We start from the raw sequence: 21,338 nt of genomic DNA, 5'->3' as shown, positions 1-21,338 counted from the left end.
ACCGAGCAGGCCCCCCGGGAAGTGAGACGGACCTTCCCACACCAGGCAGCAAGGCTGTGCTGGTTCCCACGCGCTGGAGAGGGGACGTGCTTCCTGAGGTGTTCGGATCCTCTGGGAGGCTCCTGTGCAGCCCCTCAGCACAGCTCCAGGGCCAGATCGCTGACCAGGGGATGTGGACCCAGGGCCACGTGCCTGGGGCTGACAGTGTCTCCAGCCACACAGGACCTGGGCAGGTGAGCCGAGGGTGTGGGGGACGGGACTCCTGGGCCACCTGGCCCCGCCCACACCACCTGCCCGTCCTGTCACGTCACCGATCATCCTTAGACTGACTGAAGTCACTGGAACTTGGCCACATTGAACATTTTTTTACTAAAAAAAAAAAAAAGAAAGGAAGACAGAAATAACTCCAGGAAATGGCGAGGGTGACGTCCAGGCCCTTAACATTCAGGTCCCCCGACCAGAGTGAATACTGCAGAGCCAGTCCTGGGCAGGCGCCCGGTCAGGGCAGGCGTCTCAGTGTTAGGGACGTCTCTGGGGCCCCCTGAGGCTCGGCAGTTCAGGCGGGCAGGGCCTGGAGGCTGGGTGGAGGGTGAGAGGCAGGGAGGACGCGGCCCTGGGTCTGTTTCCTGGTGAGACGGGGGCGGTTCCTCTCTCTCCATCCTGGTAATGCGTGTGATTAAGGCCTTCTCCAGCCCAGAGATGGATGGTAAGGATGGCAAGGCAGCAGTCAGCCAGGGGACGCACAGGACCGGAGAAGCACCTGGAGTCAGAGAGCCCGCCTCCCCCTGAGTGCTGACCTGGCCGCACCTGCAGGGTGGGCCTGGGAGGGGCTCAGTGGTCTCCCACCCCATCCAGAGCCCCTGCCTGGCCTAGGTCACGGGGTCAGGAGGCACAGCCCGTGCTGGGGCTCAGGGATAGGGAGCACCCTGCAGCGAGGCCCAGGGCGTGGGAGGCTCTGTTCCGAAGACCACAGAGGACCCCCACGGCCTTGCAGAGTGGCCTCCTCTGTACCAGCGCTGCACAGGCCTGGGCTGGGGCTGGGCTGTGTGAGGAGAGCTGCCCAGCTGTGCCTGGGCAGAGGCGGCCCGTCCTCTCTGCACGGTGTCCTTCCGAGGGCCTCTGCCGCTCTCCAGCGTGGATGCCTGTGACCATCAGGCATCCTTCCATGCGAGCCTGTGAGGCCAGCACCGAGCTCCCGTGTCCCAGGGTGGCGCCGCTGCACAGCTCACCAGGCCTGCCCAGGCTGGACCTGCCTCTTCCAGGCGACCCTCCCGGGACCCCGTCAGCTGGGGAGTGCTCCTGGCCATGCTGCTTGCCCATGTGCCCGCCGTGACTGGGGAGGGGCTCAGGTCAGCAGCCTTCTCCGTCTGCAGCCCCAGAGGCCTCCTGGCTCCCAGGCTGGCCCCACCCTCGCCCTCCTCCTGCGCCACCCTCCCGGCCCCCCACCAGCACTCCCGTAGGCTCTGCCTGCAGCGCACTTGCCAGTCCAGGGAGGCCCGGCTCCTCCCAGGTCCCCACGGCCACCCTGAGCCTCTCCTTGGGCCTGAGCCACTGGTTAGCAAGTGGGAGGTTCAGTGCCTCCTCCGCTGCCAGCCTCCCAGACCTCGGCCTCCGTGGACTCAGGGCACGTGGCCAGCCGTGCCCTGCCTGCCCTCTCCTGGCTGCCTCCTGCCCCTGCTCTGGCGGTCTTGCTTCATCACGCGCCCCACTCCACGCCGGCCTTGCCTGTGGTCTCCTCTGCCCCAGGGGAGGCCTTGGAATTGGGGTGCTGTGGCCGAAGAGGGAGTGTCAGGCAGCGTCCAGAGCGACCCTGAGCTCCTGCTTACAGCAAGCTCAAGCATGGCGTCCTCTTCCAGAATCTGTGCGGGTCTGGAAGGCTGGGTTTGGGGGTGCCTGCGGTGGAGGGCATGGAATGTGGGGTCTGTCAGTCCAGGGTCCTGTGAGCACCCTGAGTCAGGTTGGGAGCCGCAGCGCTGTCCGCCCTCCACCGCAGGAAGGAGCCCAGCCACGCCTCTGTTCTCTCCCCTCTGTCTGTGACAGGGTGGCCATGTTACAGACCCATGCAGACGACCCACTCAGCAGGACGGTGGGGTGCCCAGCAACCACTGCCCGGGCTGCCCGTGCCCTGCCCGGCACCAGGCTGTCCTGACAGGTCTGCAGTGCTGGACTGGTGTTCCAGGGAGGTCGGGCCATGGGAGGGGTGCACAGATGCAGCCTATGGACTCGCTTGGACTTGCACTAGCCAGAGCCCCTTCCCCGTGAAGGCAGGGGCTCCAGGGGGCTGGGTGAAGGACCTGTGGGCATCCGGCGGGCCCGCTGGCTCTGCTGGCTTCCACTTCGCCCCTGCAGCTTCCGCCATGCAGTCGGACGCAGGCTTCTCATTCCTTGCAGGCTCTGGGTTTTGTCGTGGGCACCTGGGAATGCCCTGTGACACTCAGGATGGGCGCGCCCTCCGCTGAACTGGCCCTTCACCTGCAGTCAGCGCCGGGAAGTGTGGAGCGGCTAGAGGGGCTGTCCTGTTCAACCACTGCTTTAGACCTCCTGTGCCTCCCGGGCTGCTCTTCTGCGCAGCCTGTGCTGGGGCCTGGATTTCTCCTGACCTGACGACACCACCCCTAGCCGGGGCGTCCAGTGTGATGGTCCACGTGGGGTCTGGCTTCGCCACCACACTGTCTTCATCTGCCCGTCTGCTCTGTGCTTCTCTGTGCACTTCCTCTGACTTCTTCGGGGCACTGTTTGTGACCGTGTTTCCTCCTCGCACACTTGTTAGTTGGGGCTCTGTTCTTCGGATCTGCTCTCAGGGTCACACCTCACCCCAACTCAGGTCGGCGCCCTCCAGCCGCACTGAGCAGATCCGCGCAGCCCAGGAAGGCCACGCGCCCTCTAGCACTCCGCTGCCTGGCCTAGCCAGTGGCCAGGCGCCCGGCGCCCTCCTCGTCTGAGGCGTCTTGGGAGGATCTCTGTCCAGGGCCAGCTCTGCCGTCTTCCTCCCGTGCACTCGGGATCCCAGGAGGGGCTCTGCACGTCCCCGAGCGTGCCGTGCCGCAGTGGCCATTTCAGCCTGCAGTTGTCTCGGGGAAACGGCACTTGTTTTGAAAGCTCATTTTACTGGGTAAGAATCTGGAGCTGGTGGGGTTTTAGTGCTTGAACGATCTGCTCCGTTCTCTTCCAGTTCTCCGTGAGAAACTGCCGCTGAGGCTGATTCTCCATGAAGAGCGATGTACTTCTCTGGTTGCACTGACCTTTCATTCTTGGTTTTAAGCATTTGTTTACCATGCAACTTGGTTTGGTTTTCATGCTCATCGTACATTGATATTGTTTTTTTTTTTTTTTTTTTTTTTTTGCGGTACTGGGGTTCAAACTCAGGGCCTTGTGTTTGTGAGGCAAGCACTCTACCAGCTGAGCTATCTCCCCAGCCCGATATTGTTTATTGAGGATCACAAATTTTGGCGTTTATAGTCTTATCGAATCTGGGGGGAAACCCCGCTGCTATTTCTTCAAGCACTGAGTCTTCCTCTGTGGGGACCCTGCCGGGCACCTGCCCAGGCCAGGCAGGTCTCCCTGCACCTGTGTCCCTCACTCCTTTCCTGCCTGTGAAGGGTGGGGCTCAGTCCTTCTGGGGCTCAGTCCTTCTTGCCACCAGGCCCTGTCACCCCTGCACACGACCGTGGCTGTGCACAGGCCCCTCCATACTGCCGAGGTTCTTTCACGGTCACTAATTGCTAACTTGTCAACACATTAGCTCTTAAGTATTCAAATGACCTTTTAGTTTCCAGTTACTCAAAAGATGTTCACTGTGGACTGATGTTCTCCATCTCTGTGGGGTTTCTTATTTATTGACTCTTCTCATTCAGTGGACCGATGTTCTCCATCTCTGTGGGGTTTCTTATTTATTGACTCTTCTCATTCAGTGGACCGATGTTCTCCATCTCTGTGGGGTTTCTTATTTATTGACTCTTCTCATTCAGTGGACCGATGTTCTCCATCTCTGTGGGGTTTCTTATTTATTGACTCTTCTCATTCAGTGGACTGATGTTCTCCATCTCTGTGGGGTTTCTTATTTATTGACTCTTTTAACTCAGCGGTGCTGCTCAGATGCCCTCAATGGTCAAGATGGTTCCTCTACCAGGTTGCGGCTTTCTCTCTCATCTCTTAAGGCTGACAGTCGTCTCCTTGAATAATCGTTAAGGGAGTTTTGAGTTCATCGATTTGGGTCTGAGAGGCAGACTCCAGCCGTGGCGAGCCGTGGCCGTGGATTTGTCACTTAACTCCAGTTGCTACTTGGTGTTTTCGGTTCTGGGCTTGCGGCACAGGCACAGCAGCTCCTTCCTCTTGATTCGGCTGAACTTGGGTGTTCACCGATTCCCACCGATTCCGCGGTGTTCGGGAGGGCTCCTGGGGCCACACGTTTCCACTGTTCCTGGCCTGTCTCCTTTTCTGGGCACCGGGTTTGGAAGAGCCTCTGGGTGACCAGGTCAGCTGCCTTTCTTCTTATGCCAGTTCCCCAGGTGCAGATGAGCACAACGGGTGTGGACCGACTGTCCCTGCCTTGCCGACCTGGCCGGGTGTGCAGAGGAGGGGTGGACCCTCGTCCTGCCCTGCAGTCTCAGTGTGTGGGAGCCTGTGGCTGCCGGACAGTCCCCATGCCAGGGTCACCCGGCTGGTCCTCTCTGAGCCTCTGAGGGAGGGCCTGCTGCTCCTGGTGCTGCCGAAGCCTGGTGACCTTGGCCACCGACCCATCTCAGCCGTGGGCGCGTAGTGTTCTGTCGACGTCTGCTCCAGTTCCCTCTTTATACAGAAGGACGGGGTGTGTTAGGGTAAGAGCTTTCTGACGTCCTCACTTTACCTTGATTAACTCCTGTTTCCAAATAAGGCCATGTTCTGAGCTCCCGGGCGAGGGCGCCAGAGTGGGAATGAGTGGGGGTCCGTGAATCATCACTGGATTCTTGGGCGTCTTCCCCATTTTGAGGGATGATGCCCTCTCCCTTCCCCGCCCCTTCTCTGTCTCTCTCAGTGGGTCTTACTGTCTCTGTCTCTCCTTTCTCTGTGTCTCTGTCTCTGCCTCTGTGACCCTCTCTGTCTCTCCCTTCCAGCCTCTGTCTCTCTCTCTTCCCAGCCCTTTCCCCTCAGACTGTCCTGGAGAAGGTCCAGGCCTTTTCTAATGGCCAGAGGTGATGTACTCTGCTTCCTGAGTGGTCAGAGAGGCCCAGCCTCAGGGGAGGGGACGGAGCTGCCCTTGTGTGAGGAGTGTCCACAGACCCTGGAGGGGCTGCTGTTGGCTCTGAGGAGAGCCCAGGGCTGCAGTGCCCTTGCTGTGTGAGGCTGCGAGGAGCCACAGTCACAGGACCCTTGGGAAGGGGGAGGGACATGCCAGGACCGCCCCCTGCAGTGGACCCATGTGGACTTGTGCAGGGAGCTGGCCACTCCTCTCCTCATCTTTGCCACAGCTGTGAGAACCCGCCAGGGCTCCTGCTGGTCTGGACAGGCTCGGGGCGTCACTGCCAAGCCTGCTAGAAGAATTTGAAAACAAAGGCCGAGGGAGGCAGAAAGTGGTCAGGGGCTGGCCAGGGCTTCGGCAGGGCGAGGCCCAGAGGCTGCACAGTGGATCCTGAGACAGCCTGGCAGAGGGGACCTGGGTCACCGTCTTCTATCTGAGCAGGGGACATTCCTGTAAGGGGAGGGAAGATCCAGTGACATTCAGCTGGAGTTCACATGGTGAGTCCGCCTGTGGTCTGCCCGCCCATGAGGGTCTCGGCCTCCCACAGGGGACACCGAATGGCTGTGGTGGGGCTCTTGGGTCCCACTGTCACCAGGTGGGGGGCCCTACCCAAGACCCGAGCGCTCTTAGCCTGGAGGCCTGCAGGTCAGCCTCAGGGCCCACCTTTGTCCTCTGTAGCTCTACCACAGAAGTCCACCGGATCCTCGTGCCCAGGGCTGAGTGCTGGGTGCCTGGACAGTTGCCCTGGGGCCTCCTGGGGCCACCCTGGGGCCACGGCGAGTTTCACATTGCAGGAGTCTCAGGAATGAGGCTCGTTAGCGCTGACTCCGCTTACAGGTTGGGCGGCCTCAAGACCAAAGGACAAGAATCAGGAGGCCAAGTGGGGAGAAGGCCGCCAGGCCGGGCGATCCCGCGACTTCCAGAAGCCAATGTCCTCCCTCGGCTGTGGCCACACTTATGGCCATGAAAACTCGTGGTGGGGAGGCTCTGGGTGGCCCCTTGGGCAACTGGTGTCACAGCTGCAGGTCCCTCTGCTGGTGTCTGTGGAAACCCTGGCCTCTGGCCGGGCTCAGAGGGACTGTGCAGTGGCCAGGGGCTCGGCCCCAGACGGCGCTTCCCAGCAGCCCCGGCACCAGGGCAGGTGCGTGGCCCTCGGGAGCATCCGTGTGTCCCCACTGCCGTCCTGTCTGAAACAGGTTGGAACCGCGGCAGCAATAATGCCACGGGCGGGGGATGGCCAGGTCACTGGCAGGGAAAACTGCGAGGTCTTATTAAAATGGTCAGAGGCCGCCGGGACTTGCTGTTGGATCAGGAGGGGTTTCTGTGCCCATCCGTCGGCACAAAGGCTTTTGTCCAGGGCGGGGAACAGCCGGGAAGCCTCCCGACTGCTGGCTGAGGACACTGCCGCTGGAAGATGCGTCTTCTGAACTTCCATTTTTTACCACAAACACGTGCCTTTGATAGGTGGGGAGGCTTTGGGCTGGTGGTCGAGCTGCCTCGGGCTCACACCGAGCTGCCTGGGGCTGCCCACAGCCAGCCAGGCACAGGGAGGGCTTCCATAGCCTCACCCCAGGAGGGCGAAAGAGAAAGAGCCAGAACAGTGGAGGATGCCTGCTTCCTTAATGCTGAGTCCACAGAAGCCGGTTTTGATGGCCGCGTTGGCATGGCTGGTCATCAGTTTTAAAGGAGTAACTGGGATAGCCAGCAAGATGCCCCCAAGGTTCACTGCAGACTGAGCCACAGTACACTGAACCTGGGCCCTGTCCCTGGCTGGGTTCGAGGCTGAGCCCTCCTCTCTGGCCCGTGGACCCCCGGTGGTTGTTCTGACTGTCGGTGGCCCAAGGGAAGGGTGCATTGGGGCGGGGATCCACTGGAGGGGGCCCGGTGTCTGCGGCTCTGGGCCAGGGGAGCACCTGGGCTGCGCAGTGGAGGGGTCATCGATGGCTCGGATGCCTCTCTCCCACGCTGCACGTGCTGGGAAGTGTTTCTCCTTCTTTCTACAAAGAAAAGGAAAGCAGAGCTTCCCTCTGCCTCTCAAGACAGGCAGAGGGGTCGCTGCCCCCACCCCTGGCCACTGCCCTGTGTGTGCCTCCAGGTTTCCAGAGCAGGGCAGCAGGGCCGCTGCCCAGAGCCTGATGGGTGGACCAGAGCCCAGGCCCAGAGTCTTTTCTCCTGCTGGGCTTTGAGGGAAGCTGGAGACAGAACGGAAGGGCCACACAGCGGCCTCCCAGGCAGCTCTGCTGGCCCCAGGAAACAGCTCTTTCTTCCCCAAAGACCAGCCCAAGAGGGAGGCAGCTCACAACAGACCACCTTGCATGTGGCCTTGTCCTCAGCGGCCCTCGCCTCAGCACCAGGTGACCATGCCGTTGGTTCTAGGACGCGACTCGAGCCCAGGACGGAGCCCTAGGCCGCCTGCCCACGTGGGCTCCTGAAGGGCACTTCCTCTCCAGCACCCCCACTTAGCCAGAGCTGAGCGCTGTGCCCAGGCTGGAACACACGGGTCCAGTGCTGCCGCCAGGAGGACCTTCTCTTAAAAGGCAGTAGCACTGCTGACCTGGAGGAAGGCCCACCCGAGGGTGGCGGGACACTGCCAGCTGCTCCAGACGCCTCGACAAAGGGGAAGATGAGAGCAGAGTCTGAGTTGTGTGACAGGCTGCCACCCGCACACCGTTGCTGCCAGGCAGAGGCAGAGCCGGCACGTGGCCTCAGACCAGGGGGCTGCCCAGAGCCTTTGGAAGAGCAGAGAGTGTCGGTGGGATTGGCTGGTGGTGGCTTGAACAGCGGGCCTGGCCTCCTGCAGGACGGGGCTTTGTGTCCTCTCTTGGCCAACGATGGGGGGCGGCAGGTTGGCATTTGGAAATTGCCGTTCAGCATCCCAGAAAGCTTAGGCAAAGATCTGGAGACCCTGAAAGGCAGAGGCAGAGGAGAGGTGGCGATTCATCCCGGGAGTGCACAGCAAGATGGCCCGAGGGGACAGCAAGGAGGACGCAGGCGCAGTGCAGGCAGTCCAGGCCTGCAGAATGGGCCTCTGGAAGACCCACAGTGGAGAGGACGGCCCACGCGTCCTGCCGACCTGGAGGAAGGCCGACCTGAGGTTGGTGGCATCTGGCCCATAGCAGGGTCGTCCTGAACTCAGACTTGCAGCCTGCAGCCTCCTCTCAGCGGAACGGTGGCCACAGGTGTCCGGGAGGAGGGGAAGGGGTCTCCAGGAGCCCTCTCTTCCCGGGTCAGTTTCTCCATCTGGAGAACGTCTAAGCAGCTGAAGGACAGCCCAGCTGCGCGCTGCCTCCCTTGAGTCTGACGGGCCCTCCTCTGTCCTTCGGGTGACTGTGTTCTGGGAACCCAGGGTGCCCGGCTGGCTGGTTCTGGAACAGTTCGCTCTGGATTTGGGGTGCAGACTTCCGGTTGGGGAGGACGAGGCATGAGGGACGTGCTCAGTGTTCCTCATTCCCGCTCTGCTTTGAGGTGGGTCATTATAAGCACCGACTGTATGCTCACACTCAGAGCTGAGCTGGCTGGAGGGCAGTGGCCCCCTAGGCACAGGTGAGGCTTTGGACTCGGCACCGTGAAACCTTCACACTGCAGGGGCTTTGGGGCCACCTCAGGGCCGCCATCACATGCCTGCTGCCCAAATTTAGCCTCTGCCCACCCCAACCCACCTATCGCCCCCGCTTCTGGCTGCCGTGACAGTTCCCCCAACAGGCCTCGCACTGACCTCCCTGGGTCCCCAGCCCCTGCCCTGCAGCCCCCATCACATCCCCCACCACAAGCACGTCCTACGGCCTGGCCCTTCTGCACCCAGGACAAGTCCAACTTTCATCCTTGGCTCACAGGACCAGGAGGAGTCAGTGGTCAGCACCTGAGAAGCAGGCAGCCCCGTGGGGACAGCGGGGTGGCCGTCAAGCTGCCGCACACCTGCATGCACACGTGTGTACGTGTGGCACTCACAAGCAACATGGGCTGCTGCGTGTAGCCAGGTGGCCCCAGCTCCTTGCTGGCAGCAGGAGAGGACTGCACTTCCTGGTCCTAAACACAGCGCTGCACGCTTCTCCTCCATAGCCACAGCTGCTGCGGTCCTCTGGGCCAGGTCTGGGGTCTCCTGGAGACGCTGGAGTGGCGATCCCGCAGCCCAGTCGGAAGGGAGCACGCCACTCCTTTTTTTTTATTGTAAACAAATGGGATACATGTTTCTGTTTGCACATGGAGTAACGGATACCATTTGCCTAATCATACATTCACATAGGGTAATGAGGTTTGATTCATTCTGTTATTGTTTCCTCCCCCCCACACCTCCCACCCCTCTTTTCCCTCTATACAGTCCCTCCTTCCTCCATTCTTGCCCCCCTCCCACGCCCCATTATGTGTCATCATCCACTTATCAGTGAGACCATTCATCCTTTGGTTTTTTGAAATTGGCTTATCTCACTTAGCATGATATTCTCCAATTTCATCCATTTGCCTGCAAATGCCATAATTTTATCATTCTTTATAGCTGAGTGTGTGTGTGTGTGTGTGTGTATATATATATATATGTATATATATATATATATATATATATATGAAATTGTGGTATATACATATATATACCACAGTTTCTTTATCCATTCATCAATTGAAGGACATCTAGGTTGGTTCCACAGTCTGGCTATTGTGAATTGAGCAGCAATGAACATTGATGTGGCTGTATCTCTGTAGTATGCTGATTTTAAGTCCTTTGGGTATAGGCCAAGGAGTGGGATAGCTGGGTCAAATGGTGGGTCCATTCCAAGTTTTCTAAGGAATCTCCACACTGCTTTCCAGAGTGGCTGCACTAATTTGCAGCCCCACCAGCAATGTATGAGTGTACCTTTTTCCCCACATCCTCTCCATCACCTATTGTTGCTTGTATTCTTGATAATCGCCATTCTACTTGGGGTGAGATGGAATCTTAGTGTAGTTTTGATTTGCATTTCTCTTATTACTAAAGATGGTGAACATTTTTTCATATGTTTGTTGATTGCTTGTAGATCTTCTTCTGTGAAGCGTCTGTTCATATCCTTAGCCCATTTGTTGACTGGGTTATTTGTGTTCTTGGTGTAGAGTTTTTTGAGTTCTTTATATATTCTGGAAATTACTGCTCTATCTGAAGTATGAGTGGCAAAGATATTCTCCCACTCTGTAGGCTCTCTCTTCACATTTCTGATAGTTTCCTTTGCTGAGAGAAAGCTATTTAGTTTGAATCTATCCCAGTTGTTGATTCTTGCTTTTATTTCTTGTGCTATGGGAGTCCTGTTAAGGAAGTCTGATCCTAAGCCAACAAGGTGAAGATTTGGACCTACTTTTTCTTCTATAAGATGCAGGGTCTCTGGTCTGATTTCAAGGTCCTTGATCCATTGTGAGTTGATATTTGTGCATGGTGAGAGATATGGGTTTAGTTTCATTCTGTTGCATACGGATTTCCAGTTTTCCCAGCACCATTTGTTGAAGAGGCTATCTTTTCTCCATTGCATATTTTTGGCCCCTTTGTCTAGTATGAGAAAATTGTATTAATTTGGCTTTGTGTCCGTGTTCTGTATTCTGTACCATTGATCTACCTGTCTATTTTGGTACCAATACCATGCTGTTTTTGTTACTATTGCTTTGTAGTATAGTTGAAGTTCTGGTATTGCAATACCCCCTGTTTCATTCTTCCTGCTAAGGATTGCTTTAACTATTCTGGGTTTCTTATTCTTCCAGATGAATTTCATGATTGCTTGCTCTATTTCTGTAAGATACGTCATTGGGACTTTAATTGGAATTGCATTGAATCTGTATAGCACTTTTGGTAGTATGGCCATTTTGACAATATTAATTCTTCCTATCCAAGAACATGGGAGATCTTTCCATCTTCTAAGGTCTTCCTCAATTTCTTTCTTCAACATTTTGTAGTTTTCATTGTAGAGATCTTTTACCTCTTTGGTTAGATTGATTCCCAAGTATTTTTTTTTTAAGGCTATTGCAAATAGAGTTGTTTTCCTCATTTCCCTTTCAGCTGTTTCGTCGCTTGCGTATAAAAACGCTTTAGATTTATGTGTGTTGATTTTATAGCCTGCTATTTTGCTGAATTCATTGATGAGGTCTAGAAGTTTTCTGGAGGAGGTTTTTGGATCCTCTAAATATAGAATCATGACATCAGCAAATAGTGACAGCTTAAGTTCCTCTTTTCTTATTCGTATCCCTTTGATTTCTTTTGTCTGCCTAATTGCTCTGACTAGAGTTTCGAGGACAGTGTTGAATAGAAGTGGTGAAAGAGGACATCCCTGTCTTGTTCCCATTTTTAAAGGGAATGGTTTCAGTTTTTCTCCATTAAGAATGATGTTGGCCATGGACTTAGCATAAATAGCCTTTACGATGTTCAGGTATGTTCCTACTATCCCTATTTTTTCTAGTGTTTTGAGCATGAAGGGGTGTTGTATTTTGTTGAACACTTTTTCTGCGTCAATTGAAATAACCATATGATTCTTATCCTTAAGTCTATTGACATGATGGATTACGTTTATTGATTTATGGATGTTAAACCATCTTGCATTCCAGGAATGAACCCCACTTGATCGTGGTGCATGGTTTTCTTAATATGCTTTTGGATATGATTTGCCAATATTTTGTTGAGGATCTTTGCATCTATATTCATCAAGGATATTGGTCTAAAATTTTCTTTCCTTGATGTGTCTTTTCCTGGTTTGGGTATGAGGGTGATATTAGCTTCATAGAATGAGTTTGGTAGGGTACCCTCCATTTCTATTCCTGGAATACTTTGAGAAGTATTGGAATGAATTCTTCTTTGAAGATCTTGTAGAACTCGACTGAGAATCCGTCTGGTCCTGGGCTTTTCTTGGATGGTAGATTTTGAGTGGCTTCTTCTATTTCTTTGCTTGATATTGATCTGTTTAAATTGTGTATGTCCTCCTGGTTCAGTTTGGGAGGAGCATATGTCTCTAGAAATTTGTCAATGTCTTCGGTAGTTTCTATTTTCTTGGAATACAGATTTTCAAAGTAGCTTCTCATTATCTTATGTATCTCAGTGGTGTCTGTCGTGATATTTCCTTTTTCATCACAAATTTTAGTAATTTGAGTTTTCTCTCTCTTTCTCTTTGTTAGTGTGGCTAAGGGTTTGTCTATTTTGTTTACTTTCTCAAAGAACCAACTTTTTGTTTTGTCAATTTTTTTGAATTGTTTCTTTTGTTTCAATTTCATTGATTTCAGCTCTGATTTTAATTATTTCCTGTCTTCTACTACTGTTGGTGTTATTCTGTTCTTCTTTTTCTAGGGCTTTGAGATGTAATGTTAGGCCATTTAGTTGTTGACTTTTCATTCTTTTCTGGAATGCGCTCCATTCAATGAACTTTCCTCTTAGTACCGCTTTCATAGTGTCCCAGAGATTTTGATATGTTGTATCATCGTTCTCATTGACATCTAAGAATTTTTTTATCTCCTCCCTGATGTTTTCTGTTGTCCATGTTTCATTCAATAGCATATTATTTAGTCTCCAGGTGTTGGAGTAATTTCTGTTTTTTATTTTGTCATTGATTCCTACTCTCAGTCCATTATGATCTGATAGAACACAAGGCAGTATCTCTATTTTTTTGCATTTCCTAAGGGCTGCTTTGTGGCATAACATATGGTCTATTTTTGAGAAGGTTCCATGTGCTGCTGAGAAGAAAGTGAATCCACTCATGGATGGATGGAATATTCTATATATGTCTATTAAGTTATTGATTGTGTTATTAAGTTCTGTGGTTTCTTTGGTTGGTTTTTGTTTGGACAATCTATCTGGTGGTGACAGTGATGTGTTAATGTCACCCAGAATTATTGTGTAGTGGTCTATGTGATTTCTGAAATTGAGAAGGATTTGTTTGATGTACAGTGATGCTTTGTTGTTTGGGGCATAAATATTTACGATCATTATGTCTTCCTGATTTATGGTTCCCTTAAGCAGTATGAAATGTCCTTCTTTATTCCTTCTGACTAACTTTGGCTTGAAGTCCACTTTATCTGATATAAGGATGGAAACCCCCACTTTATTACTGAGTCCATGTGGGTGGTAGGTTTTTTCCCCATCCTTTCACCTTTAGCCTGTGGATGTCTTTTTCTATGAGATGAGTCTCTTCAAGGTAGCATATTGTTGGGTCTTTCTTTTTAATCTATTCTGCCAGTCTATGTCTTTTGATTGATGAGTTTAAACCATTAACGTTCAGGGTTGTTATTGAGATATGATTTGTATTCCCAGTCATTTGGCTTATTTTTGTTTTTTAAGTTGGCTTGGTTTCTCCTTTGAGTGGTTTTTCTCTAAGGTAGTTCCTCCCTTTGCTGACCTCCATTGTTGTTTTTCATTTCCTCCTCATGGAATATTTTGTTGAGAACATTCTGTAGTGCAGGCTTTCTATTTGTAAATTCTTTTAACTTTTGTTTATCATGGAAGGATTTTATTTCATCTTCAAATCTGAAGGTTAGTTTTGCTGGGTATAGGATTCTTGGTTGGCAACCATGTTCTTTCAGAGCTTGAAATACATTGTTCCAGGCCCTTCTAGCTTTCAGAGTCTGGGTTGAGAAGTTGGCTGCTATCCGTATTGGTCTCCCCCTATATGTAATCTGATGCTTTTCTCTCGTGGCCTTCAAAATTCTATCTTTATTTTGAATGTTAGGCATTTTCATTATAATGTGCCTTGGTGTGGACCTGTTGTGATTTTGTGCATTTGGTGTTCTGTAAACCTCTTGTATTTGATTTTCCATTTCATTCTTCGGGTTCGGGAAATTTTCTGATATTATTCCATTGAATAGGTTGTTCATTCCTTTGGTTTGTATCTCTGTGCCTTCCTCAATCCCTATAATTCTTAAATTTGGTCTTTTCATGATGTCCCATAGTTCTTGGAGATTCTGTTCATGAGTTCTTACCATCTTCTCTGTTTGGGCAACTTTATTTTCAAGATTAAATATTTTATCTTCATTGTCTGAGGTTCTGTCTTCCAAGTGGTCTAATTTTTTGGTGATGCTTTCCATTGAGTTTTTTTATTTGGTTTATTGTTTCCTTCATTTCCAGGATTTCAGTTTGGTTTTTTTTTGAGAATCTCTCTCTCTTTGTTGAAATGATCTTTTGTGTTCCCTGTGTTTTCTAAGCTTCCACAATGAGCTGCAGTGATTTTTAAATTTACTCATAAATGTTATTTTGGCACTTTTTAAAAGAAATACCTGATTTTTGATCCAGCAGTCTCTTGAGTCCTGATGCTCAGCTGTTACAAGTGAAGTGTCGGGGTCAGAGGTGCAGGGCCTTCGCCATACACCACTATCCTCACGGTCTTGGTCCAGAACCAGCATCGCCCAGAGAAGACCCCCTCAGCACCTGTCCCAGCCTCCTGGCCTGGTAGCAAGGCCCACTTCCTGTCTGGGGGTTTCCTGCTGTGGACCTCTGCTGTGAGCAGGCCACGTGCTGGATGTCCGGTGGTGTAGTGCGCCTGGCCTGGCCACTCTGTGATGTGCCACATTCCACCTGTTAACAGATGTGTGGGTCGTTTCCATCTGTTCACTACCATGAATAGCGCTGCCGCAGACAGTGCAGTATTCCAGGCCTTGACTGCCCTGCCCCAGCGAGGACCCTCCCTGCTGCCCCAGGGGCCCCTTCCACTTCCCCCAGCCAGCCTTGGAATTCTGGCCACTCCCAGGTGCACTGCTGGGCTCCAGTCACCGCAGCCCACAGGCAGACCCTGCAGGCCCCAGGGAGACAGCACCAGCAGTGGGGTCTGACTAGTAGCCCCTGGGGCAGGTGAGTCTGTCAGGGGAGCAGGCCGCTCTGCAGACAGAACTGGGCCTTCCCCAGGCCCTGCTAACCCACTGGCCCTTCAGAACAAGGCCTTCAGGACAAGGGGCCAGTCCCACTGCCTGCATCCCTGGTCCCAAGGGCACAGGAGCACCAGATCTGTCCACATGACCTCTGCCCGGCTGCTGCAAGCCTTCTGTCCTGTAAGGGCTCCTGTGGTCCCTTAGAGCCCTCCACAGACAGGTCTCCAGCACAAGTGGCCTCAGACTGGAGTCTCGGAACAACACATGCATCCCCCTATGGGCCAGGACGGGGGCCTGGTGGGGCTCTTCCCTCTGCAGGTGCCAGGAGCACCCATCCCCCCTGCAGCCTCCAGAGCACCACACTCCTGGCTCATCATCGTCCGCTCCTCCCTCTCCACAGCCTGACATGGCCAGTGGAGTGCTGACCTTCCTACCGCCTTCCCACCCAGAAGGACCCTGACACTGCACCAGGCCCACCCTCAACCCAGGGTCACCCCACCTGAGGTCAGTCAGGCAGCAACTGGGGTCCTGCAGGACACAGAGGTCTTTGGGAACCATCATCCTGCTGAATCCAAGCCTTTGTCTGAGAGCAGCAGCCCAGGCAGGCTGGAGTGTGCACGGGGGCAGGAGCTGAGGCCACGGGGCATCTGCCATGCTGGCAGGGGCCTGAGGAGCAAAGAGAAAGCCTAAGTGGAGCTAACCTGAGTGGAGGTTGCAGGAGCGACTCAGGCTGCGGCCAGCAATGACGCTCCCCGAGACCTGGGTCGCAGGGCCTGGACCGTGGCTTTGATGCTGTTTCAAAGCCTGATTGGCATAAATGACCAATAACATTGCCCCAAGAGCTACATCCACCCCTAACCTAGTTCACTCAAGTGGCACCCTGCTATGGGTCTCTTCTCAACCTGTGAGAGTGCTCTCTCTTTCCTACTTGAATAAATTCTACTCTTTTATACCCAATTTTCCCTGTCTGTGTATTTCATTCTTTGAATTCACAAAACAAGACCCTGTCCAGGACCTGGTGGGTGCTGCTGGGCTCTGCTGTGGTGCAGAACCTGGCTTTGCTGGCTGCAACCCTGAGCTGACACTGGCGAGCATCCCCTGCCTCGCTAAGGGCCTTCTCAGCTGCACAGGCCTGCAGCTCACCTGCCAACAGGAGCGGAGAAACCCTGGTTTCACCACATACCACATCAGACATCCACTTTATTTCCGGTGGAACAAAGGAGCCCGAAGCCCTGATGGCCTCCTCCCAGGGTCCAGGTCCCTTCCAGTCACACTCCACCACTTCCCCACTCTCTCTCCTACCACAGCAGCTCCCAGACTCTCCAGAAAGGGCAATGTAGACACCTGCTCAGACTGTGGACCAGAGGGGGCTGGGCAGAGACATAGAGACAGAGAGACAGAGACAAAGAGGTGCAGAGACCGGCAGTAGCCGAGCACCAGCCTCAAGGGTGGGCCACCTTCACCTGGCAGCACTCTCTCCCGCAGGCATCCCCCAACCCAGACGCTGTGCGTGGAGGCCTCAGAATGGTGGGTCCGTCACAGTCTCCAGGGGCCTTGGAGGTCCAGGCATGGCCTGCCGCCATATTTGGGAACTGTCAGTTGCCTGTGTGTCCCCTGAGAAAGTTCACTTTCTGTTTTCATTTCCCAGTTGCTTTGGACCTATGGGCATAAACCTGAGCCAGGGCTGTGGAGCCCTCCAGCTCCCCGTGTGCACAGCCACACCCAGACACGCCTGCCACCTCCAAGGGCAGCAGCTCACCGCCTCCGTCTTTCTCGTCACAGCTGGCACACCTGCTGCAGCCGGCATGGCTTGTGACTGCAGAGTTTGCAGGTTACACTCGGTGCAAACGTGTGGGTCCATGAGCTGCTTTATAAGGCTGGACGCCCCCCAGGAGGCTCCCTCTCATGACCTACCACCTCCCAAAGGCCCCACCACAAACACCACAGGGGGCTCTGGCTCCAACCTGTGAACCTCCCGCAGAAGCTCAGTCCATGCAGCCTCTCCCAAGGCAAGACCCACAGCTGCAGCCCTCAGGAAGCTCAGCTCCCTGCCCACACCTCCCTGCCCCTCGGAGCCCACCCCGCTCCTCCCAGGCCCCGCCCCACTCCTCCCAGGCCCCTCCCTGCCCCTCCCAGGCCCCGCCCCACTCCTCCCAGGCCCCGCCCCACTCCTCCCAGGCCCTGCCCCACCCCTCCCAGGCCCCTCCCTGCCCCTCCCAGGCCTTGCCCCACTCCTCCCAGGCCCTGCCCCACTCCTCCCAGGCCCCGCCCCACTCCTCTCAGGCCCCTCCCCGCCCCTCCCAGGCCCCGCCCCCTCCTCCCAGGCCCCGCCCCCCTCCTCCCAGGCCCCGCCCCACTCCTCCCTGGCCTCTCCTTGCCCCTCCCAGGCCCTGCCCCACTCCTCCCAGGCCCTGCCCCAATCCTTCCTGACCTCTCCCTGTCCCTCCCTGTCCCTCCCAGGTCCTGTCCCACTCCTCCCTGGCTCCTCTCTACACCTCTCTGACCCTCCTATGTCCCTCCTCAGACCCTGTTCCCTGGCCCCCTTCCAGCCCTCCCCAGGTCCCTCCTGCCCTTCGCTCAGTTCCCCCTCGTGCCCCCACCCTGCTCACAGAGCTGCCTGTGGCCCCCTATGCACGACTTCCTCCTTGCACCAAGGGGTCTGGGGTCCGTAGGATTTGGGGCCAAAGGGCCGTGTGCAGAGTCTCAGGGGGACAGGGGAGGGTCACTGCCCCGAGAATTGGTTTTAGGCCCACACTCTAGGGTCTGTGGAGGACCCTGGGGCAGCAGTGGGAGCAAAAGACCAGGGGACGCACATATGGGCGAGTTGCTGGCCAGTGACCTGGCCTCGGGGGACCCAAGTGGGGAGAGGGGACCCACCTGATTGTCTGGACAGCAGAGTGGCGCCATCAGGAGGTGGCCCTCAGCAGTAGGGTCAGTCCAGGAAGAGGCCCTGGTGCCAGGAGAGGCAGGCACTGGCTCAAGCCGCAGCCTGCACGTGGGTGGTCACACCTTCCAGAGGGGATTCTGTGATCCTGGCCCCTCCGAGAGGAGCACCCAGGAGAAGCAGGTCCTCCAAGCTTGGGCCCAGGCGCCAGGCCTCCCAAGGACCTCCGGGTTCTGCCTGGGGACCACTGCAGGCTCAGGGAGGGTCCCGTGGTGCACCTCGATCCTTCCCTGGGCCCAGGTGGAGCCCAAGGAGAGCCCCCAGAGCTGTAGCGGGCCCCTCCCTGGCCTCCGGCTGCCCACCCAGGGCACCCAAGTCCTTAGGACCCACGGGACTCCACCCTGGGTCTAAGGGGGAACGCGTTGTTTCCCTGAGAGCAATGAGACGCACCGGGCTGGGCAGACCCGTGTGCCGAAGCCCCGACTGTCGCGGGCCGGGCTCCCACTCGGGCAGGCGGTGTTCCCTTTGGCTGCAGTGTCTCTTATGTACGTGTCGAATACAGAACGTGACGCGGTTCCCGCCCAGACCCAGGAGGTACCAAGTACTGCCACACCTTAACTTCCTGTTCCACATCAGCTCTGCAGCAATGGAGCAGGGTCTGGTGTGCCCAGTGTGCCCAGGGGTGGCTCTGGGGACTGGTTTTGTTACATTTGTCATAAGTTCAGGGAAGTAAGGAAACACAGGCTAATGCCTAAGGAAGTTGGGTCCCAGGAGCAGCCTCGGGACACAGCAAGGGTCACCTCCCCATAGCCCGACCACTCCACCAGGCCTGGCAGGGCCACGGCTGCCTGGACCCTGCATCTTGCTGACCCAGGTCCACCAGAGTGGCCAGGAGTGACCAATGGCAGATGCAGATTGGACTGAGAGACCACATGCACATGAAGGCGCCTCTGTTCTGGTGGCCCCCTGTGTCTCCATCTGTCCCCACCACTCTCCACAGCTGGGACCTCATGACCCCAAGGGCTGTGTCCCAAGGCGGCTGCAGGCTCCTCTTTTCTGCATTTGGTTCTCGCTGCAGCAGTTGAGCTGGCACGGTGACACACGAGCACCCAGGCCCCCTACCCCTGGCCGGAGTTGTCGGGGTTTCGGCCGGACCCCTGGCCCTAGGTGGAGCCTGGCCAAGATGGCGCCTGGCAAGCTGCCAGTGCGGTTGAAAAACTGCTATTCTGCACGTATACAACTAACTTCACCTTGAGGAATTCTCAGTAATTGGTCAGGGCCTCTGCATGATTCTTGCGTGATTCTTAGGTGCTTCAAGTTATACCCATATACGTCTATCTTCTCCCCACATATCATGAATATTCTAATTAGTTGATATAACCTATATAAGTGACAATAACTTCCCTAAAAAAAAAAAAAAGAGAAGAAGAATCTGCTGTTAATAAAGAAGTTTGCCACCCATCACGTCTCCGGGTCGTTCTTGCTGGCGGGAGCGACAAGTGGTGCTGAACCCCGGGAATCTTACGTGCCGCGGAGAGGTGAGTAAGGTGAGCAACGATCCGTGAAAGTGTGCACCCAGATCTGTCAGTGGACAGGGAAGTTTCCTAGAGACGAGAATATTGTGATTGCGATAAAGTTCCTAGGAACGAGAGGTTAAAGTTTCCTCAAAAAATGGGGAACGAGGTTGCTAGATGTAGAATGGAAGGTCCCTTGAAAGAAATTCTTAAAGCTAACGGCACTTCCTTAAAGACAAACTGCTTGGGCATTTTTAAAGCAGGTAGAGGAGATTTCACCTTGGTTTCTGGAAGAAGGATTGTTAACTATCCCACAGTGGGAACACCCGGGGGAAGATTTAAAGCGCTGTCCGGTAACGCTCCCAGGGACGTTAGCAGTTTGGTCATTAGTCAGAACTTATTTGCGTTCCCCTCGGGAGGCTTTACAAAAGGCAGTTACACAGGGAGAGGAAGTATTGAAAAAGGTTAAAGAAGAGTCACAAAAGGATCCCCGTAAGAGGGACGAGTCATAAAAAGAGGTTCCCCAGAGGAGGGACGATTCATCACAAGAGGTTCCCCAGAGGAGGGACAATTCATCACAAAAGGATCCCCATAGGAGGGACGAGTGAAGTGGCCAGATACAGATTTATATAGTGGTACCAAACTGTGTATGTGTGTGCGTGCGTGAGAGAGTGTGTGCGTGCGCGCGCTTGTCTTTTTGTTTGTGTGTTTAAACTAGTAAACTACCTCTTAGTGCTGTAAGATTTAATCATAGGAATAGAACTGTCTAAAACTAGGCTAAATTCAAAAATTTCATAAGAACAATAATTTTTCACAGACAAGGGTAAAATAAGTGGTAAGTAATAAAGTAATAAAATAATAAAACAATAAAGTAATAAAATAAGTAAGGCTAGGAAGCCCGGTAACAGAGAGAGGTTAATAGACTGAAAGCCCGGTAAAAGTTCACAAAAGGCAGACTCGTTGCCCGGTAAAATTAGTTAGTTTCAATTTATAAAGGGGTACCAAATTGTGTGTGTGGTGTGTTATTTTTGTGTTTGTTGTGTGGCTTGTTTGTGTCTTGGATCAATTCTTAATATTGTAAGAGATAATTGTTTCATGATTTTCTGCATTCAAACCTAACCTGATTTCTCAACCAGGCAAAAAAGGGGTTAAAAAGTCCTAGGTGATCCTCCCTCCCCCTGCCACAATGGAATGTAACTACAGCGTCTCAAGGAGAAAAGGGGGGTAACCTAAAGATAAGAAGAAAAGAAGAAAAAAAGTGTCCGTTTTAAATTCCTGGGCCGCTGCTTAAAACTGACTTATTCTTCAGGATTCTTGTTTTGTTTTGTTTTTTCTTTAATGCTGTATTTTTGAGCTCATAATTTTGATCCTGCATACCTAGGTTAATGATTTTTTTTCTCTTTTTGATCAGTTCTATTTTTTATTCAATTGAAGTTTTTGAACAGCTGTTTCATTGCAATGAACATTTACCTATAAATTACAAGGCCTTTGATTTTGTGTTATTTGTATGTCGTACTGTCTGGTGTTATGTCTTATCTGCATCAAAACTGAGAGCTCTTAAAATTAAAATTTAAAAATGGATCCAAATACTTTTATTCACATGATTTAAAAAGGTTCAATTTAAATTGGGTAAACTAATAAAAGTAAAATATTTTTAAAAATAACTTGCAAGTTTCCAGGTGGTCAAACTAATGAAATGTTAATGTTAAACAATGTCTAATATCAATTGCTTCTAGGACTTTTCTTCAACAGGAAAGAGGCAGCAGATCCTGTTCAGGACACTTGTCTGATATCTTGGTTTTTATAAAATAAATAAATTGGAGTTAACATGTATGGGATTACTCAAATGTGTTTGTAGAGACGTCTGGTTAATTTACAAAGTTGAAATGCTAATTGTTAAATAACATCAAGTACTTTTAACTCCTCAAAT

The sequence above is a fragment of the Sciurus carolinensis genome, chromosome 6, assembly GCF_902686445.1.
Source record: "Sciurus carolinensis chromosome 6, mSciCar1.2, whole genome shotgun sequence".
Taxonomy (NCBI): Eukaryota; Metazoa; Chordata; class Mammalia; order Rodentia; family Sciuridae; genus Sciurus; species Sciurus carolinensis.
Note: the sequence above shows the minus strand (reverse complement) of the source record.